Here is a 19,006-nt window from a genome sequence, read left to right as displayed (position 1 = left end):
GAGGTGTCATAGACCAGATTCAACCTCGCCATTGCGTCCAGGTGGCCGTTTCCATGAATTATGAGTATAAATTTGGCCTATTTTGGTGAAAGTCAAATTTCGGGCTTGGAGGAAAAATCCTTCCCAATTTGGACGATGCGGTACGAATTTTGAAAAAAAAAAAAAAAAATTTCCTTTATCCGTAGAAATTTATTTTTGATGAAAAAGAGTTTTTTTTGGAAAAAATATATATATATTGAGGGGGGGTCTCGTGACCACCCCCGGTACTTCGTACTTCCCATAGGTTACGTTCTCCGGATTTCCCGTCGGTTGTTTGCATCATCCGTCATTCGGTGTACCTGTCGTGACCCCTCTGACAGTTTGCTCCACACCCGACACCACACCTTTCCGACAGCCTTCTGTGCTGAGTCTCCCGCCGCTAGTTGTTGCCTCCTGCCACATCATCGTCGACCACACCTCTTCGACCACCAGTGAACCCCGTGCTCTGGCTTCCTATCCGATGTCCTGCACAAGTCGGACCCCACCATTCCGGCTTGCACCCACAACCCCGTCGATGACAGTCCTACCTCCCGGGCGACCTTCCTCCGCTGCTGACTATTTTTCTGGTCTCCCTCTCCCTCTCCTGCCGAAACCTTTTCCGGTCACTTTGTTGCTCAACTCTTCGGGCACCCAAAAAGATACACCTTCTATCGGCCACCGCAAGAGCTTCACCAACAGCCATGAATCTTCCTTCAGCCACGCAGACCTCGCCAACCATGCTGACCCCGCCATGTGGCCCTGATAGCGCCATGTAGTCATCCAACACATCAACATACGGATTTCACCAACTCATCTACCTCATCAGTAGTCCACATGGCTGCCACATCAGCAGGTCCGTACGACAAATCATCTGACACGTCATCTTTTTCGGCTAGTCACATATCGCCACGTCAGCAAGTCCGTATAGTACGAATGCCACGCAAGAAGGAAGGTAAAGTTTTGGCGACGACCATATGACCATCAAATTTAGGCTTGTGACTTGTTGATGTTATCATTTTTTTTGAAAATTTTGTAGGCCCCCTCCGTTGAGCTTTTTGATTTTGCAGTTCAACTTCAAATGGCCATATCTTGTTCATTTTTGCTCTTTTTTTGGTTCTTTTTTTTTTGAAATGGGCTTTAATTTCATATAATTTCTCGTGGTGGAATTATTTTCTGATTTTGATGGACAGTTTTTTCAGAAATCTCAGTTTTTGGTGACTGTACCTATCCAATCCCCATTTCTACAAATTACGGGAGTCTGTTTGGGCTCATACGAACTCCTTTTCAGGTGCCATTTTTTTTGAAAGTGCATAATTTTTCATCTACTTTCATAATATGCTATTAGTTTGCTGCAATTTTGGGTAGAAATTGTACTTTTAGCATATGGTATTTTTTAACCAATTTGGAACTTGTATTGCATAGATATATCTTGTTGGTATTTTGCATTGTATTTCTTAGCCTATTGGGGCATTTTAAAACAAAATCAGAAGTCCACCTTTCCATTGTTTGCAAGTGGCCTATTGTACACGCACTACATATAAAGTGCCCAAATTATCATTTTCTTTTTTGGGGGGGGGTGGTGGGGGGGTACTTTGATTGATATAATTTGGGGGGGTTTCTCTTGTTCTTTTGTGCTCTTGTGTTCCTTCCTTTTTGCTGATATGGGTTCTTCTAAGTTTCCTCTCTTAACTCCTCATAATTATGATACTTGGAAAATTGATGCATGGAGTAAACTTATGGAAAAAGGAATAACTCATTATATCGATGGAACTATTTTTGCTCCCGCTGATCCTAAGGCTGATCCTGTTGGTCACTTGGATTTTCTTACTAAAAATATCATGGCAATTGGTACCTTAAGAAAGTATGTATCAAAGGATCTCATTTTTCATATTGAGAAATGTACTCTAATCAAGGATGCTTGGAAAAAGTTTCAAGTCTTGTATGGTCAAGTTGATAAGATTAGGGGATATAAAATTCATAGTGATCTCACCATGTTAGATCCCAAGAACTTTGATACTATACAAAATTATGTCATTAAGGAAAAAGAGTTGAGGGCACAACTCAAGGATTGTGACATTGATAAGAAGGATACTCAATTGATCTTCAATTTGATGGGCAAACTTCCACAAGAATATGCAGCATTTGTTTCTAGTTTCCAAACCCATATGATGACAATGAGTTCAAGCTACACAATGCCTACATTTGATGCTTTCGTCAAAATGTTGATGATGGAATAAACTAAGTTGATAAGCATGGGCATTCTTAAGACTTCTAAGTCTCAAGCATTAGTGGCAAATCAAGGGAACAAAGGAAATCAAGGAAAGGACAACTCAAACAAGAAGAAATGGCAATCAAAGCCTAAGGACAAAGCATCACCTTCTCCACAACAAGGAGATTCATCCTCTTCCAAGAGGGACAATTCACCAAAGAGGGAGAGACCTACTTGTGCCTATTGTAAAAATTTTGGTCATGAGGAGCGTCGTTGCCATTCTAAGAAGATTGATGAGCTCACACATATCCTCAAAAAGTACAACATTGATTTGCCTAATGTCTACAAGAAGGATGATTCATCAAATTCCACTTCCTCACAATCAAAAGGAAAAAGGCAAGCATTCATGGATTCTACAAGTGGTAAGACTCACTCTTTTGGGACAAGAAAAGGAAAAGATCTTTGTGCTACTACAAGTGATGATTCAGGGAGATGGCTTCTACATTCAACGGCTTCTCATCATATGGCATCTTCGTAGTCTATGTTCTCTACATTTGAGCCTTGCACCATGTCGCAGATTTTGATGGGCAATCATACATACATGGATGTGATTGGGAAAGGATCTATTGTCATTGGGGATAACTCCTTCAATGATGTGTTGTGTGTACCCCATTTACAAACAATCTCCTTTCTATCTATCAAATCACACATGGCACAACTAAGAGAATTGTGGAGTTCACACCTGAGTCAGTTTTCATTAGAGACTTGGAGGCTAGAGCTATCATTGCGAACTGGGGTGGTTGTTCATGCATCTCGGTTATACTCCTTTTCTGATTTTTTTGATGATAATGATTTCACATATGATGATTCTACACATGATGATCACACTTCTTGTGATGATTCAGATTTTGAGAACTTTGGGTGCTTGAACTTGGGGATTCTCACATGTGACCCCATTCTTGAGCCTTGTGTTTCATCTCCTCCTATTGATATCACATCACCTATTGCACCCGATGATGTAGATAGTGCAATAGTTTTGCCTTCTTGTGATTTAGTGTAGCAGGATATATCTTGACTTCTAGCTTCAGTTTCATGGGATGAGTACTTGACAGACATTGCAGGTTTGTTTGTGGAATCCTACATTTCGGATTTGGGAGACATCGTTGATGATATTCATCTTCTCTTTGATGAAGATGATCCTTCTTCGATTGTTGCGAGGGAACACTCTGACCCTCTTGTTCATTCTCTCATGATCATTCTTTCGAGGTTGACATGATTGTGGATACTTATGTACATCAGTTGGAGGAGGTCTCTTTATGATCATTCCTTTCATCATGATTTTTTTCATACATCTTCCCTTCATGATTGGGGAGACTTCATGGCTACACCTTTGGTTTTGTTTCTTCCTAATGGAAGGAATGTTGTTCGACGTTCATGGAGCAGTTTCTTCATTCTTCATCGAGCTTCTATCATTGGTTCAGATTCTACATTGAGGGGGGAGCTACCTAGCTTCTCTTCTTTTCTCATATGGGGGGACTTTTTCCTCACATGGGGTTTTGTTCCTCACATGCTTCTATGAGAGTTCCCTTGTATAGCTTTCATCTCTCTTTTGGGGGAGGTTTTTTTCCCATTGAGTTTTTCTCTCTTTCCCCGCTTTGTGAGAGATTCCATTGCATTGGTTTGAATACATTTGCATTTGTACATGGGTACCTAACATGGCCTAGTAGCCGGGACCCATCTTGCATTGCTTAGTTGCATTGTAGACTTAAGTGCATTCCCCTAAGTTGCACTTAAGGGGGGGTGTTGGTGTAAATAATTATTCATCATGTTTATTATTATACCTTACTTAAGTTTACTTAGGAAATGCATTTCATAGTAGTTTGGGTATGAGACACTTGGGTGTTTGTGCCACATTGGGATAGTGTGTGTAGGAGAATTTCCACCTTTTATAGTGTTGATCTTGTTACTACTTTATCATATCCACTTATTGTGGAGTGATAATTCCACCTTCGGTGCGTGATCCACCTCATGTGGAATATTTTATTGTTTCTCCTACTTACCACACCTATTTCCTACCTATCGTTGTTTTTTATTGAGCCACATGTCATGTTTGTGTGCTCACATATCTATATAGCCTTGTCTATATATGTAGGCTCATATTCATTGTATGTAATAACAATTGATCTTTTGATCATCTATCCATTGATGAGAATATAGTTTATTCTTGTCCCATATTTTGTCTCTATTTTGAACATTTCATTGAGCTCTTGATCTTGGCAAAATCTCACAAACTTGTTTAGCATTTCTTGGTACTTAGATGTTTTTCACATCTAGTGTTGCCATCAATGCCAAAGGGGGAAATTATTGGCCATTTGGAGGAATTGATTATGTGTTGCATTGATGTTTTGTCATTGATGTCAACACTAGCTATTTTGGATGCTTTACCGGCACCCTTTTGGTCCTGGTAGGATGAGTTTTTTCTGGTTGGTTTGGATCCAGCATGATCCGATATGCTCTGGTATGGTTTGGTTATGGAATTGGCTTGTTCATGATACTCATGTTCATATTTAGTAAGTTGGTTTTTATTGGATGCTATCATGTTTGCTTGGAAGCTTGGCTTGTGGTACCGACGAGGGTTTCACGGGCAGAGCTTTGATGAAGATCTTTGATGATATACATAAGTAGTGTTGGTGCAGCTTCTGGTGGAGATTCAAGATGTTGATGGTGATCATGTTCGAGAACTTGGCGGATGGAGACCATTGCCTCAGCGTGTGGACCTAAATTGGGTCCCAGTTGATCTAGGTTATGGACCGGCTTAATGTAACATGTGGATTGTACCTCTCGATGTGTTTCCGGAATGTCTTATGTGTTGGATATTATTTGTTTAGTCTAAGGCTGACTTGTTTTGTAATTATGTAATTGGTTTATTGTCTGGTGGCCGACCTGATTATTTATGGTTGAGGGTTTGTATATATATGATGTAAGATCTCATTGTAGATCATCATCGTATGGGATATGGTTATGGTTAAGGGATGTAATGTGCGAATAATGTAATATCATTTAGGAAGAGGACTTAGCTGATCATTAGACATCAAGTTGGGTTTATGTAAGAGGATTTAGTCCTTTGGTATTGAGCTTAACCAGAACTGCACTCAGGTATAGGAGATGTTATCTTTGTAGTTCAATCACTTCTCTGGGTTGTAGTCTGGATTTCTATGTAGTTAGTGAGAGTCCTTTTGTGATGAGCAGTGCGCTCTAAGTTGTTGGCCTTCCTGTAAGTGCAGGCCCCTCAATTGTAATTCACATACTTACTGTAGAAGTTCTATCTAATTGGTGGTAGGTTTCCCACTGTGGTTTTTCCCTTTACTGGGTTTTCCACGTATAAATCTTGGTGTCATGTGGATGGTATTTATTCTCTGATTATTGTTTATTCTTAATTGATTTAACTGCTATTTTGGTATTTGGTTTAAGCATTCCGGTATTAATGTTTTGGGTTCCGATATTAAATTTTTAATTGCTAAATGTTCTAATAATCTGTGACAACTGACTCACCCCCCCCCCTCTCAGTTGTATAGGAGTTGTTGGAGAATCTCCACTATAAATGAACTTATCATGTTATTATTTCCACTTTATATGGTATCTCCAACTTTAGTGACTTTGTCCCATTATCATATCCACCTTTTGTGGTTGCACTTTTCCACCTTTGGTGGGTGATCTACCTTTAGTGGTGTTATCGCACTATCACTTTTCCACTTTAGGTGGGATGATAGCTTTTCACTATTTGTTTCATGTCATAATATTATGACACTTGTCATAATCTTATGCACTTCTACGTTCTCACCTTGGTTGTATAGTTCGAAGGGGTCTCTATGTACTATTCATCTAGTTGATCCATTTGTATTGCATCATTGATAGGAATACGATTTATTCTTGTCGCATTTGTTCTCTCATTTTATTGTTATATTCATTATATCTTGGGGTGGCTACATTCATAGCCAATTCTTAAAAGGTATCAAAGCCTATAGGGTGCCTTTGGATAGTCATTTTGAGAGAATTTGGTGCAATTTGAGGTTTTATATTTTGTGGCTTTTTATTTTAGGTCAAAATTGGAGCTTGATTAGTCAAATATAGGGCCACCATTGGATTCAAGTGGTTTGATAAAGTCAAAATCACCTTTTGTTTAATCCAAATCCGACTCCAAGGGCCAAATATAGAGCCATTTGAAGTTTGGAGGAGGTTACCATCTAGGAAGCACCTGCAATTTTGGAGCATTTTGGTTCAAAATTGACCCTTCCATCATGCTCAAAAGGCTCAAGTACCCCCAAATCGCTTATTCATTCACCTAAATCATCCATCATCACCTGAAGTTGAAGAAAAAATTCCTGTAGTCGTCATACGAAAGCCATAATTATAGGTCGAGTATGAAGTTTAATTAAAAAATATCCCTTTTGATTTTAATCAGAGCATAGTTCCAAAAATGTTAAAGAAATAAATTACAATCGATTTGTTTTGGTTTTAAAATTAAAAAAAAAAATAGTAGAATACCTGCATATGGAAGCAAAGACCTGCACGCGTAGGTATCAGGCTTGCATACCCACAGGTACTGTCTTATGTGCGTAGGTCAAACCCTTGTATTTTTAAAATTAATTTTAATTTTAAAAATATTTTTAATAAGTTTTTTAAAATAAAAACTTTCAATATTAATATATATATATATATATTATTAATATTTTTTTAATTAAATTTTACATATTTTTTCTTTATTAGATTTTTAAAAACAAAAAAATTAAAAAAAAATTATTTATTAATATTTAATATATAGATATATATATTTTAAAAGTGTTTTTCCCTTATTTTTAATAAAAAAATTTCATGTGTTTTTAATAATGTTTTTATCATATTTTATTTAGTTTTTTAAAACAAATTGCACATTAATAAGCAAATTTGGGAAATGGATTTTTTTTGTCCCCTTATCATACCTATCATGTATCGATCTGTCCTCCAACCAATAGCCAGGGGGGGCACTTGTACTCTTTTTCATTGGTATCATTCCAATTAGAGGAATCATTAGTGATCATTTGTAAGACATTTCTTAGTGGCATCATCATATTCATGTTTCCAGATTTGCATTTTTGTCATATCATGTAATGCCCCGCCAGGAAACCCCGAAGGGATAAGCCAAAATTACAAGAATAGAGTGCAATTTTTTTTTAAAAGTTACAACACATAAGATGCAACAAGATATCAAAGATTCAGATTACATAGCGGAAGACTTCAACTAACTCCTAAAGAGTTTCCCAACAAGATTACTTAAATTTTCACAATACACTTTACTCACACAATTAATCCAAAAGCTGAATATCTTAATAACGGGATAATTCACAATCAGGATAATTTCTTTTAAAGGATGGAAACATAAATCACAAGCAAAGATGCATCATTAAGTTCCATTCATAATCTTCAATCAAGCTTTTCATTTAAAATTACAAACCATACATCAACATTCTAATTCACTAGGATTTCATCATAACATAAGAGATCTTTCCAAGCATATTTAAATTTCTTAACAACAACTGAGTATAATTCATTACTCTAAGATACATTATTCCATATTCCAACTTATTGCATTAAAAGGACGATTTCACACATGCATTACGATAAATCGCATCTCAACCAATTATGCATTCGATCCACATGGCATTCAAAATAGAACTGAATATAAGCATTTAAAGTTAATTTCAATTATCCACTTAACCATTCTAACATAAGCTAATCATACATGATTAAGCTGAATAAAGGAAACATGAGAGAATACATCACATAACACCATAATGATCTCGGAGTTCACCCCTAAAGGGCTACATCTCCGGGTTTGCTCAACTGCAAGACCCCCTCTGATAAAATAATAAAGTTAGAAGTACAAGAGGTTACACTATACAATCCAGCCATCAAGGCGATACATAAGCAATATACAACGACCACAACGGTCAATAATATATAAACGATCCTTACAAAGAACAGGATCCAGCTGAACATAATCAAGCTAATACAAAGGTCCAGAAGAGCATCCATAAAACGGAGCCATCACCACCCAAGGTCTAACATGAAACCGACACTCACAAGGGCAGCGACAAAGGATGACTCACAAAGGTACTCAAAACAGGACAAAACGACAACACACTAGCGAACGTAGGGACAAGTGTCATCACACAACCTGGTATGGATACCATGGCAAGTCTTCATAGGTCCCGGCCCATACACTGGTAACCCTGGCAACCTAATCCGAACTTCCGGCCCATCCAAGCCTCATGTGGACCCACACATCCTCTCGTGAAGACAAGGAAGGTAGTTTGCCATTTCAGGCCTTCTCACAGCATGTCGAGTCTATGCTAGCACTCGTCCCATGTGTGAGGCACATTATCTTATTTATAAATTATTTTCTAATCTACTTAGGTTATCACTTATTAGACTCACTTTCGACGGGTTACCCAGCAGCCACTTTGGGCGCGGCCCCCAATCGAAAGCCACTTTCCCATACGACACTAGACTAACTCAGACGAACTCAAACCAGAGAATACACATGGTCAGACGAACGGAGTTCAAGAAGAGAGAAACAATCATCTGGTCAGACACGACTCAAGGATGATCACTTACTAACGGTACTCTAATCTAGAGACCCGACCAACAACGGTCAACCACAATCATCATTCGACTCACACACACAAGGAGGAGATGATCAAAACGACACTACCACAATACAACAGTCAACTCAGAAATCGAGGACTAAAACAGGTATCCCAAATCAATCCATATGACAGGGTCCTTTTAAACAAAGCAAAACATGCCATTTCATAAATAAAAGCGAATACAACAATTAAACTCGCAAGGCAATAATCAGACAAGGCAATATTTCCTCAAATTGATTTAAACATTAAAATCGATCAAGTTCCTACAAGATCTAAAAACAGGTTACAGTTATCTACCTCATCAAGGGATAAGTTGTTCTTGGTTTTCTAACTCCTAAGTTTCAAAGCATCGAATAGGCAAATTACGCCATAATGAGTTTTTAAACCAAATTCATACTAATTAAACTCAAACAACCATTAATCAATTAAACAAGGTATTTAATCTCCAATAGAACATCATTAACATACTGGGCTAAAACCAACCTCTACAGTTTCGTATTATTTCTCAAGCCCAGATGCATTATACGGATCACGGAAATATAAGTATAAAAAGGGAATCCAAAATTAACTGTTAATTAAAGAGTATATTTATTATTCCACGATAAATGAAATATACACAATTAATGACTAAAAGTGCACAATAACCCAGTTAATTATTAGTTAATATATAATTATTAATCTTTATTAATAAAATATATTTCACTAATAATTATTGCATTACACAAACCTCAAAATAAATATCGATTATTTGATATATATAAATTAATTCCCATTAATAATATATATATAAAATAATTAATAAATAATTGAAAACTTTAATTTAACCCAAAATACTCTTAATTTAATAAATTTATTTATTAATCTATTTTTTTTTTCTTAACAAAAAAAATAAATAAAAAAAAACAAATTAAAAGGGGGGGGGTTTCCACGTGGACCCCACGTGGTCCCCCAAGGGAAGCCCACGCAGCCCCCAAAGGGAAAGCGCTGCTTCCCCAAGGGAGCACGCAGCTTTCCCTTAAGGGAGAGCTACTGTTCCCAAAGGGAAGCACGCAGCTCCCTTGGGTGCGCAGCTCCCCAATAAACTATAAAAAATTTCTTTTTTTGTTTTTTTAAAAAATGATTTTCATTTTTTACACAAAGCTAATTACTGTGTTTTACACAGTCAAAAAAACACAGTCTCCCAGAGACTAACAGAAATATATATTTTTTTTTTCTTTTTTTTAAAAAAAAACCAAAACCCCATTGATATATTTTTAAACTACCCAGAACAGGGAAGGGGAAAAATTTCTCCAAAACAAATCAGCATAATGCTTAAACAAGATTATTCTTCCCAATTTTAACATCTAATCTGCCAAACCCCCAAATATATTTCAATTTTATTTATTTAAAATCATTCTTAGCAAACCAAAATTGATTTGAAAACACAGAATGAAATCTAAGAGGGGTAATTCAAGATCTTACTCCAATCTACTCTTTTAATCAAACAAACTGATTTTTCAATAACAAATCCAATTCTTTCAACCAGAAATTCTTTTGGCAAGCAAGAAAATAATTCAGAATCCTACCTTCATTCGCAATCCTGGTAGAGATTACTGAAGGAGAGCCCACCTCCAGATTCAGCCTCCTTCCTTCCCCAAAACCTCCAATTTCATTCCCAACCAAAATCTTCTCCAAAAATGTCCATCCCTCCAAATTTCCCAAATTGGGTTATATGGAAGAGTTGACTCAAAATTTTCTATTTTGGAATAAAAACTTTTATTTAAAAATAATACTTAAAAATTAATCCTTTCTCACAAACACAACAAATAACTTGCCTTTTCAATTCAAAATTTGATTTCCTCAATCAATTAAATTTAACCTTCCTAATTTAATAATCCAACAGAATGCAATTACGTCTATTGCGATAAAATACAAAAATTTCTTTTTCCACAGCATATATAAAATACATTAAATATTCAAGATTAGTCATTAAATCGAATCTACTCCCAATTTGAAATGAGCAACCCAATAACCACGAAAATCACATAACGAAATACTCGATTAATTTAATCCATTAATCTTCAATGCACAAACACATAAATAATCAAAATTACTAAGGACTAATTAATCAATTTAACCATACACATCAAGCACGCAAAACGAGAAGGTCAACCAAACAGACGACTCGCAAACCCAAACAAAAGAGGGATTACCGACGACGACTGGCGATGCTCCTTGGAGCACGACTAAGGTCAACTAAGGTCTTACGACCACCTAATCCGACTCTAAGGATTAAAAAGGGTACACTCAAACCTGCACATCCAGGTGAAGACGAACCTCGCACTCATGCGGCATTGTACCTGAAAAATCCTGCAACCAAGAGTCATACATGCATACATATATAAAATTAATGAAATCATTAGTCCGATACTAATACCACGAAATAGGGACACTGAATAACTTGCATACAACTAGTGAGAAAACCACATCAATAGCTATGCGTAAAATCAACATCTGCCTATAACATAATATTACGATTAACTAATCAAGATTAAACCAAGGTTAGAAGTAGATTAGGGTAGGGGTACTACATATCATGTTGTAATCTCTTATATGAGTCATCTTATAAATGCACTAAAATAAAGTGCCACACTTCATTATACTTTTTCATTGAGGCCTTATTTGATGTTTTTCTCTTGTATTGAGTAGGTTAGGAACTATCTTGTGATACTTGGTAATGTCTCCAATTGAGAATGTGTGTAGTTTGAGTATCCGGTTGATGTTCATACATGTGTCTCCATGCTTGATCTCTATCATCTTGCAATGAGAGATTCATGACCAGTTCTTCATCGACAATGATACTTGGTTTTGTCACTCTTTTGCATTCTCGGTGCCACATTGGTTCTATTTCATTTAATGGGGAGGAATATTGTTTGACATCATTGCACCATCTTTGCATGAGATTCTACATCGAGGGGGGCTTCAAGGCCTCTCTTCTTCTCTCTTATGGAGGGGACTTTTTCCTAACATGAGGTTTTGATCTTCTCATACATCATTGAGAGTGTTATGTGTTTTCATCTCTCTTTTGTGAGGGAGTCTTTTCCCACTGGGTTTTCTCCCTTTCTTTTCTTATGAGAGATTGTATTGTATTTGTACATGGGTACCTAGCATGGCCTAGTTGTTGGGACCCATCTTGTATTGTTAGAGTTTGTGTACATTATTCCTAAGTTGCACTTAAGGGGGGGTGCTTGTGTAATTAAGGTATTTTACCTTGGTTCTTTCTCACCTAGGTCCTAATTATACATCACTTAAGCTTACTCAGGGAACCACATAAAAGTTGTTGGAGCATCTCCACTTTAGGTGGATTTATCATTTCCACTTTATGTGGTGTCTCCACCTTTAGTGCCTTTATCACATTATCATATCCACCTTTAGTGGTATTATCACACTATCACTTTTCCACTTTAGGTGAGATGATAGCTTGTCACTTTTCTTCTCATGTCATAAGATTACACACTCCTATGTTCTCACCTTGGCTATATAACCAAGTAGTCTCCTATGTATTGTTCATCTAGTTGATCCATTTGTATTGCATCGTTGATAGGAATATAGTTTATTCTTGTCATGTTATTTCTCTCTTATTACTATGTTTTCTATTAGGCCTCTAGATCTTGGGTAGCTACCTTCATACCCTATTCTTATAGGTCTTATTTCATGATAAGTGTCGTTCTCTATCACATTCATTATGAGCCCCAGATAGAGCGTGCAATGGAGTACTTCATGGAGAATTTACTACATATGTAGTTAAATTCTTTGGTATTTGTTTTGTGAAATGTGTTGCAAATAGTACATCATTGCATAAGTATCACATCAATTGGAGTTGTTAAATTTAAAATTTTCCAGTTCTCTATGAGTGAAATTGTATACTTTTTGTAAAATTTGTTTGTGTGTGAATTCCATGTGCTTGAATTTGATTAAAGTATATTTGGATCATTTATAATGTGCTTGTTGTACTCTTGTATGATCTTGCAATTGTGGTGGTGAAATCACATGTTTACATTGAGCCTGATTTTGGTTGCTGGTGAGCCGAAATAATGACTCTATTTTGATAGATTTTTGTAATAGAATTCTTGCTTAGGTCTTGTGTCTAGGTATATTTGGGATATAAGACTTTCCTGGTTGATGTCTTTTTAAGTATTTATGGAACTGGTTTATCATATACCTAAGGATTTTATCTAATGATTTTTAAATGGTCCATCTATGCAAATTATCAAAATCAATCTTAGAATGTGGTTTAATTTATGTTATGTTAACATCAATAGATACACATGTTGTTATGCACATTAACATCATGATGTAGGGTTAGCCAAGATGAAAGAAAGACTAAGCTGGCGGATAAGAGGAACATCAGCGTGCCGCTAGGATGTAGACCCAGTCAAAGTGAAGCAACATTAAAGAAGATTATAACCACTTGATCGCTTCCTCAGCAAAGCGGTTTGTGGAACATTCATAATTGATCCAAGTGGAGCTTAAATCCAGGAAGGAGGTTGCGCTATATTTTCTCAACTGTAGGATAGTTTTTGTTGTTCTGTTTTCCTGTGCTGACTTCTTCTTTAATGTAATAAACCTTGTTTGCCTATTCCTTTGGGACGTGGGTTGATTAGTTAGGAATTTGTTATAAAGTTTCCTTATAAATAAAAGGTCCCTATCTCCTCTCAAAGGGATAGAACGATCATAGAATTTGTAGTATCCGACTTTCAGACTTATGTATTTTGTAGTCAATTTGAAATAAGCAAGATAATGTTATATTGAGCTTATCAGTTTGTAATGTCTGCCAAAATACCCCAGAGAAATATAGCTAAAAATACACCAATTTTTTTTTCTTCTTAAAAATACAACACATAACATCACTTAAGCAATGCAACGATCACACAAACAACATTTAAGTGTTTTGAAAATAGAATAATTCACTCAAGCTATTTAAACAATTACGCAAGCGGAATACAATAAATCATTACTACTAACTCCCTAGGGTATCTCAACGCCATTACTTAATCTACCTACACAAGTAATAAACATTTACTTTCTTCCAAATCAATACCTCATAATCTTAATCATTATACACACATAGGTGCAACATAGCAATAGCTAACACTCGTAATATGCAACCTACTTAATCTTTCATTTAATATGAGCTTCTATCTTTCAATGCATAGCTATTTCCCTTTTCTCTTAGGTTCATTTTATACACCAAGTCCAAATGTTCCTATTACCATTAACCAACCTTCAACTATTAACATCACCATTCACATACCAAGATTAACCCTTACATTATATTAACACAGTTTCCATTTATGATTAACTTCCACATAATCATTTATGATTCTATGCTACTAGCATTCTTATTACTTCATCATGATTCCCAAAGTACATAAGGCAATAATAACAAAGTTTTCCTAAACATTTAACCCATAGCTCATTTAATACTCCTAAAATCCCTTACACTATATTAATTAATCAACAATCATTTTATTACAAATAAGTAACTACACGAATTCATTTCCACACAAACTAAGATACAATATCCTAATTCCATAACAACTAATAGCATTCGCCAAATGGAGATATAATCTTAAACCATAACACATGATACATTATAATCCTTTCCTAAAAGGCAAGCATTCATTTTACCGTCTACCCATACACTTACTAGTAATTTTCATTCAATCACTAAGAATCATCCATACAATATTTCTATAAGGAACATTCAATTACACCCCAAGCATTATAAGATTTCAAACCAACCATTAGATCACTGTCTACGAAGTATGATACTATAATTTCAAACTCTTTAATCACAATACATAAACATGTCCTAAGATATCTTCCAATATTACTCATACTCATATATCCTACCAAGGCATAGCATTTCTTCTAGTCAAGCATTAGTTAAAGACATCATTTCAAGACTAATACCATTATCATAACATTTATACCATTTCGTTTAACATGGCTCATCAAGAATACAAAATGCATCATTTAATTTCAAGCCATAATACTTATTCACATCACATGCATCCATTTCATTTAATATAAATACATTACAATACAACTCCAGGTTCATCATTACAATCATATACCATAACCAAAAGCTATCATTATAACTAGAACAACATAGTCATTTCTCATAAGCATGATTTCTTTTAAAACCATTACATAAGAATTTTCATTACATAAATCACACCATCATTTACATTCTTGCTGCAATTATTATCCATGAAATATTCAAAGAAGCATCCTCATCCACACAAGAAGAATCCAAAGACAGGAACATCCCAATGGTTTAAAATCACCAACCACCCGACCATGTGGAACCAAAGGAACCACCCCCCATGCTAGGAGATGACACAAGGTCCCAACACACACTCTAAATCTAGGCTGACACTTAAAACCAAAGAGACTAACCAACACAAGGACACTCAAACAAGAACCAAACACAAGATAGCACAAATAGAAAACTCCCAAAGGTGCACAAATCAACAAGGCATCAATACATCTCAAGCAAAGGACACATGTAGGAGCGGAGTGTCATCACATGCTATCCTCCCCCATAATATCACCAAACACAACTCTTCACGGCATAACCCCATTAGACATGTTGAGTCATTTTTACCCATGAGAGAATCAAGGGAGATTTGATGGCTTACCGTCTTCACGGCCTTCTCATGCTTATCCTAAAACATCCTCCCTAGGAATCAGCCATGAGGCTCAAACTATTAATTATCTTGTTTAAATGAGATCTAATTACCCATTCCAATTAATTCATATTTAAATGTTATCACTTGTTTAAAACAAAGGAAAACCCCCATGTGCCCTGGCAGTCTAGACTTCATGCATCCTTACTAGGAATCCTCATGCAAGCCTATCTCTCATGACTCCAGTCATCACACGAAAGCCCACTCCCCCAACCATGCTCCAAAACAACAAGAGAAAAGAGGCTCCAATTCAAATTCCAAGAAGAGATCCATAACTCCATCATGCAGCCCAACAACACATAAAACATACAAGAAAAAACCATAGCTAAAGAGCGCAAAGGGCTTAAATCCATTACAAAGAAAAATGAGCCTCAAAGTGGAAATCCATATTATATAAGAAATATTCCATCAATAAAACATAACAAATTTTGTTATCTTCACAACAATATCATCTTGTTTTCTCCACAGCAATACTATCTTGTTGTCTCCACAACAATACCATTTTTCCATTACAACATCTCAATATAAGAAAAGACTCAAATCTTCAACAATAAATAAGTCAAGAATTTTACAACACAGAGAACATAAAATCGCATCAAACTGATAAATAATAGTAGTTGGAAAACAACTGCAAAAACCCCAAAAAGCCTCTAGAATGAAATCAAACTCGAGAATACAAATCTAACTGGAAAAATAGTGAAAAACACCAAGACAGGCATAACAGCGATTTCACATTGAAGTTTAGCGCTTTTGCATTACAGGTTAGCACCTGTGTAGTTAAAGATAGTGCTTTTACCCAAAGGACAACACATATACACCGAAGGACAACGCAAAAGCAATAATGGACAAAGCAAATGCATGAAAGGACAATGCAAATGAATGAAAGACAATGCAAATGCATAAAAGGACAACACAATTGCAATGAAGGACAACACAAATGAATGAAAGGATAGCATAAATACAACAAAGGACAACGCTGTTAGTTAAGATGAGAGGGGGGGTGAAACATAAAAACTCACAATTCAATATATTCACCAGATTCAACCTTGGTAGCCTTTACTGATATGCAACTATGACTGTAAATCATTCAATACTCATAAACAGATACACTTAAAACATCATAACACATTTAACACCAAATTTAACGTGGAAACCCAAATAGGGAAAAACCACTATGGGATTTCGGACCCACTAAGAGAATATACTCTTCTAGAGTATGCTCGGTTAAAAGCCAATCCTGTTAAAGATTACATAAACACATTTGCTAGATGTGACCCGGTCAAGGGATTTCCCTCAGATCTATCAGAATCTTGCACTTTGTTAGAAGTGACCTTGTCAAAGGATTTCAAACACTCATTCAGAATGTTACCTTGCTAGAGGATTTACAAATAAGACTGTTAGGTCCACTCGGTTAAGAGATTTCCTGTCACTTACAAAATAAATAACAGTAATAAAATATATCTGCAACTTCACATCAGAAATGCTAAAGCAGATTCTATGTGCTCAAAACAATTTTGTCATAAGACTTATCTTGCTTCTTGTTGGGCTTTTGAATCTGTTCTTCAATCAGATCTTCAATCTTCTGTGCTTAGTGATCACTACTATAGTGTCACTTTTCTTCTATTTTGCCCGCATGTATTGTTCATCAACAGTTTCTTATTTATGAACAATACCTAACCGCTTAATCTCCTTGATCACATTTCCCATGATCAATCTTAGCCATCAGATCTTCAAACGTGACTAGGTTCATTGTATCCTTCGATCTGAAAATGTTTTACCTCACCTTGGAACTTGTGCTAGGTTATGACCATTCAATCTGTGTTGTAGATCTATCTCTTGTATTTTCGATGTCGTAGATCCTCAACAAACTTCTTGCACAACATACCAATCATCTAATCAACTCCAGCTCATTGGTATTCTACATTTAATAATGTATTTATCCATCCAATGCATTCTATTATTACTTGGTTGTTACTTGGTAATACTGAATTTCACTCAGTAGATATTTTGCCTTCTTTAACCAATCGTGATAACCTTAGGGTTTACCGACTAGCATCTTGCTCAGTAACATAGAACAGTATCAAGCCTTAACTAATTCTATAGCTTGAAATCTTTTCTCCTTCTTGTTCATTCTTTGAATACTCATATATAGGATATCAAAACAATCAAAACAACATAATCTCATCACTGTCTAACTCGGTAATAGTTGCCCATTGAATAACTTATTATTCCCCTTTTATTTTCACATTCATTCTGTGTCTCTTACCGACATCTTTATACTTATCAAAACATAGTCATTAAGATATGACAACATCATACTGAATCAGAAAATCAATTGCTTGACATCAATGACAAAATAATATTATTAAGATAGTCATCATCCTTTCTCAATTATATCAACAATCTCCAACAACCTTCTCAATATCCTCATACCAACAAACTTACTGAGATGCTAACAAGCGCATATGCAAAATCAACGCTTTTGCATAAAAGGATCGGAAAAACACAGAACTTTCGGCAGAGATTAAAAATCAAACTTAAAACATTAAGCTTCAAAAAATATACACTTAGAGTCGCCCAGAACAATAGGTTTAAAGGGCATAAATGAAATAAATAATAAACACTTTAAAACCAAGATTCAATCGAAACTCCATTCACGACACAGACTCAGAAAAACACCAGATAAATCCCAGAATATAAATATTTTCCACAAACTATAGAATAAAGCCTTGTAACAAATTTATGCATTCACATATTTCCTTCCAAACTATACAAACTATAGATTTATTTTCCAAAGCTCACACATTAAATCTGCAGACATGGAGCATACAGGAAAACTATAAAACAAAATACAAAAAGAAGAATACATCTCCAACCTGCAACCTGTGTGATGGAAAGAAGCTGAAGAAGAGCTCCCCAAATCCAAAAGCCAAATCAACAAGCTCTAGCAACAATCCAAGCCAAAACCCAAAGGAAAATATTGCAGAGAAATTTTTTACAAAGAAGAAGCCAACCCGAAACACATCATGGGAATGAAATAAAAAGCCAAACAATAACCAAAAACCCTAGCCTCAATCTCGGCCAATCAAAATATTCCAATCTATAATATATTTTACCAACCCCACCATATAATATAATTTTACCTCCCTTTTTAAATTCAACCAATAAAAGAAAAGGGTAGGTAAGATAAATATAAATCATGATTTTACAATTCGGTGGGAATGTTTTATTATTTTATTATAAAGTGTATTTATACAACCCACTTAATATGAAAGTCAACTAATAAATAAAACATGAGCCACAATTAAATAAATCAAATGGGGAAATTAAATCAAATAAACCAAAGGCTTGTAAATGAA

The sequence above is a fragment of the Cryptomeria japonica genome, chromosome 8, assembly GCF_030272615.1.
Source record: "Cryptomeria japonica chromosome 8, Sugi_1.0, whole genome shotgun sequence".
NCBI classification, from domain to species: Eukaryota; Viridiplantae; Streptophyta; class Pinopsida; order Cupressales; family Cupressaceae; genus Cryptomeria; species Cryptomeria japonica.
This window is presented reverse-complemented; position numbering follows the sequence as displayed.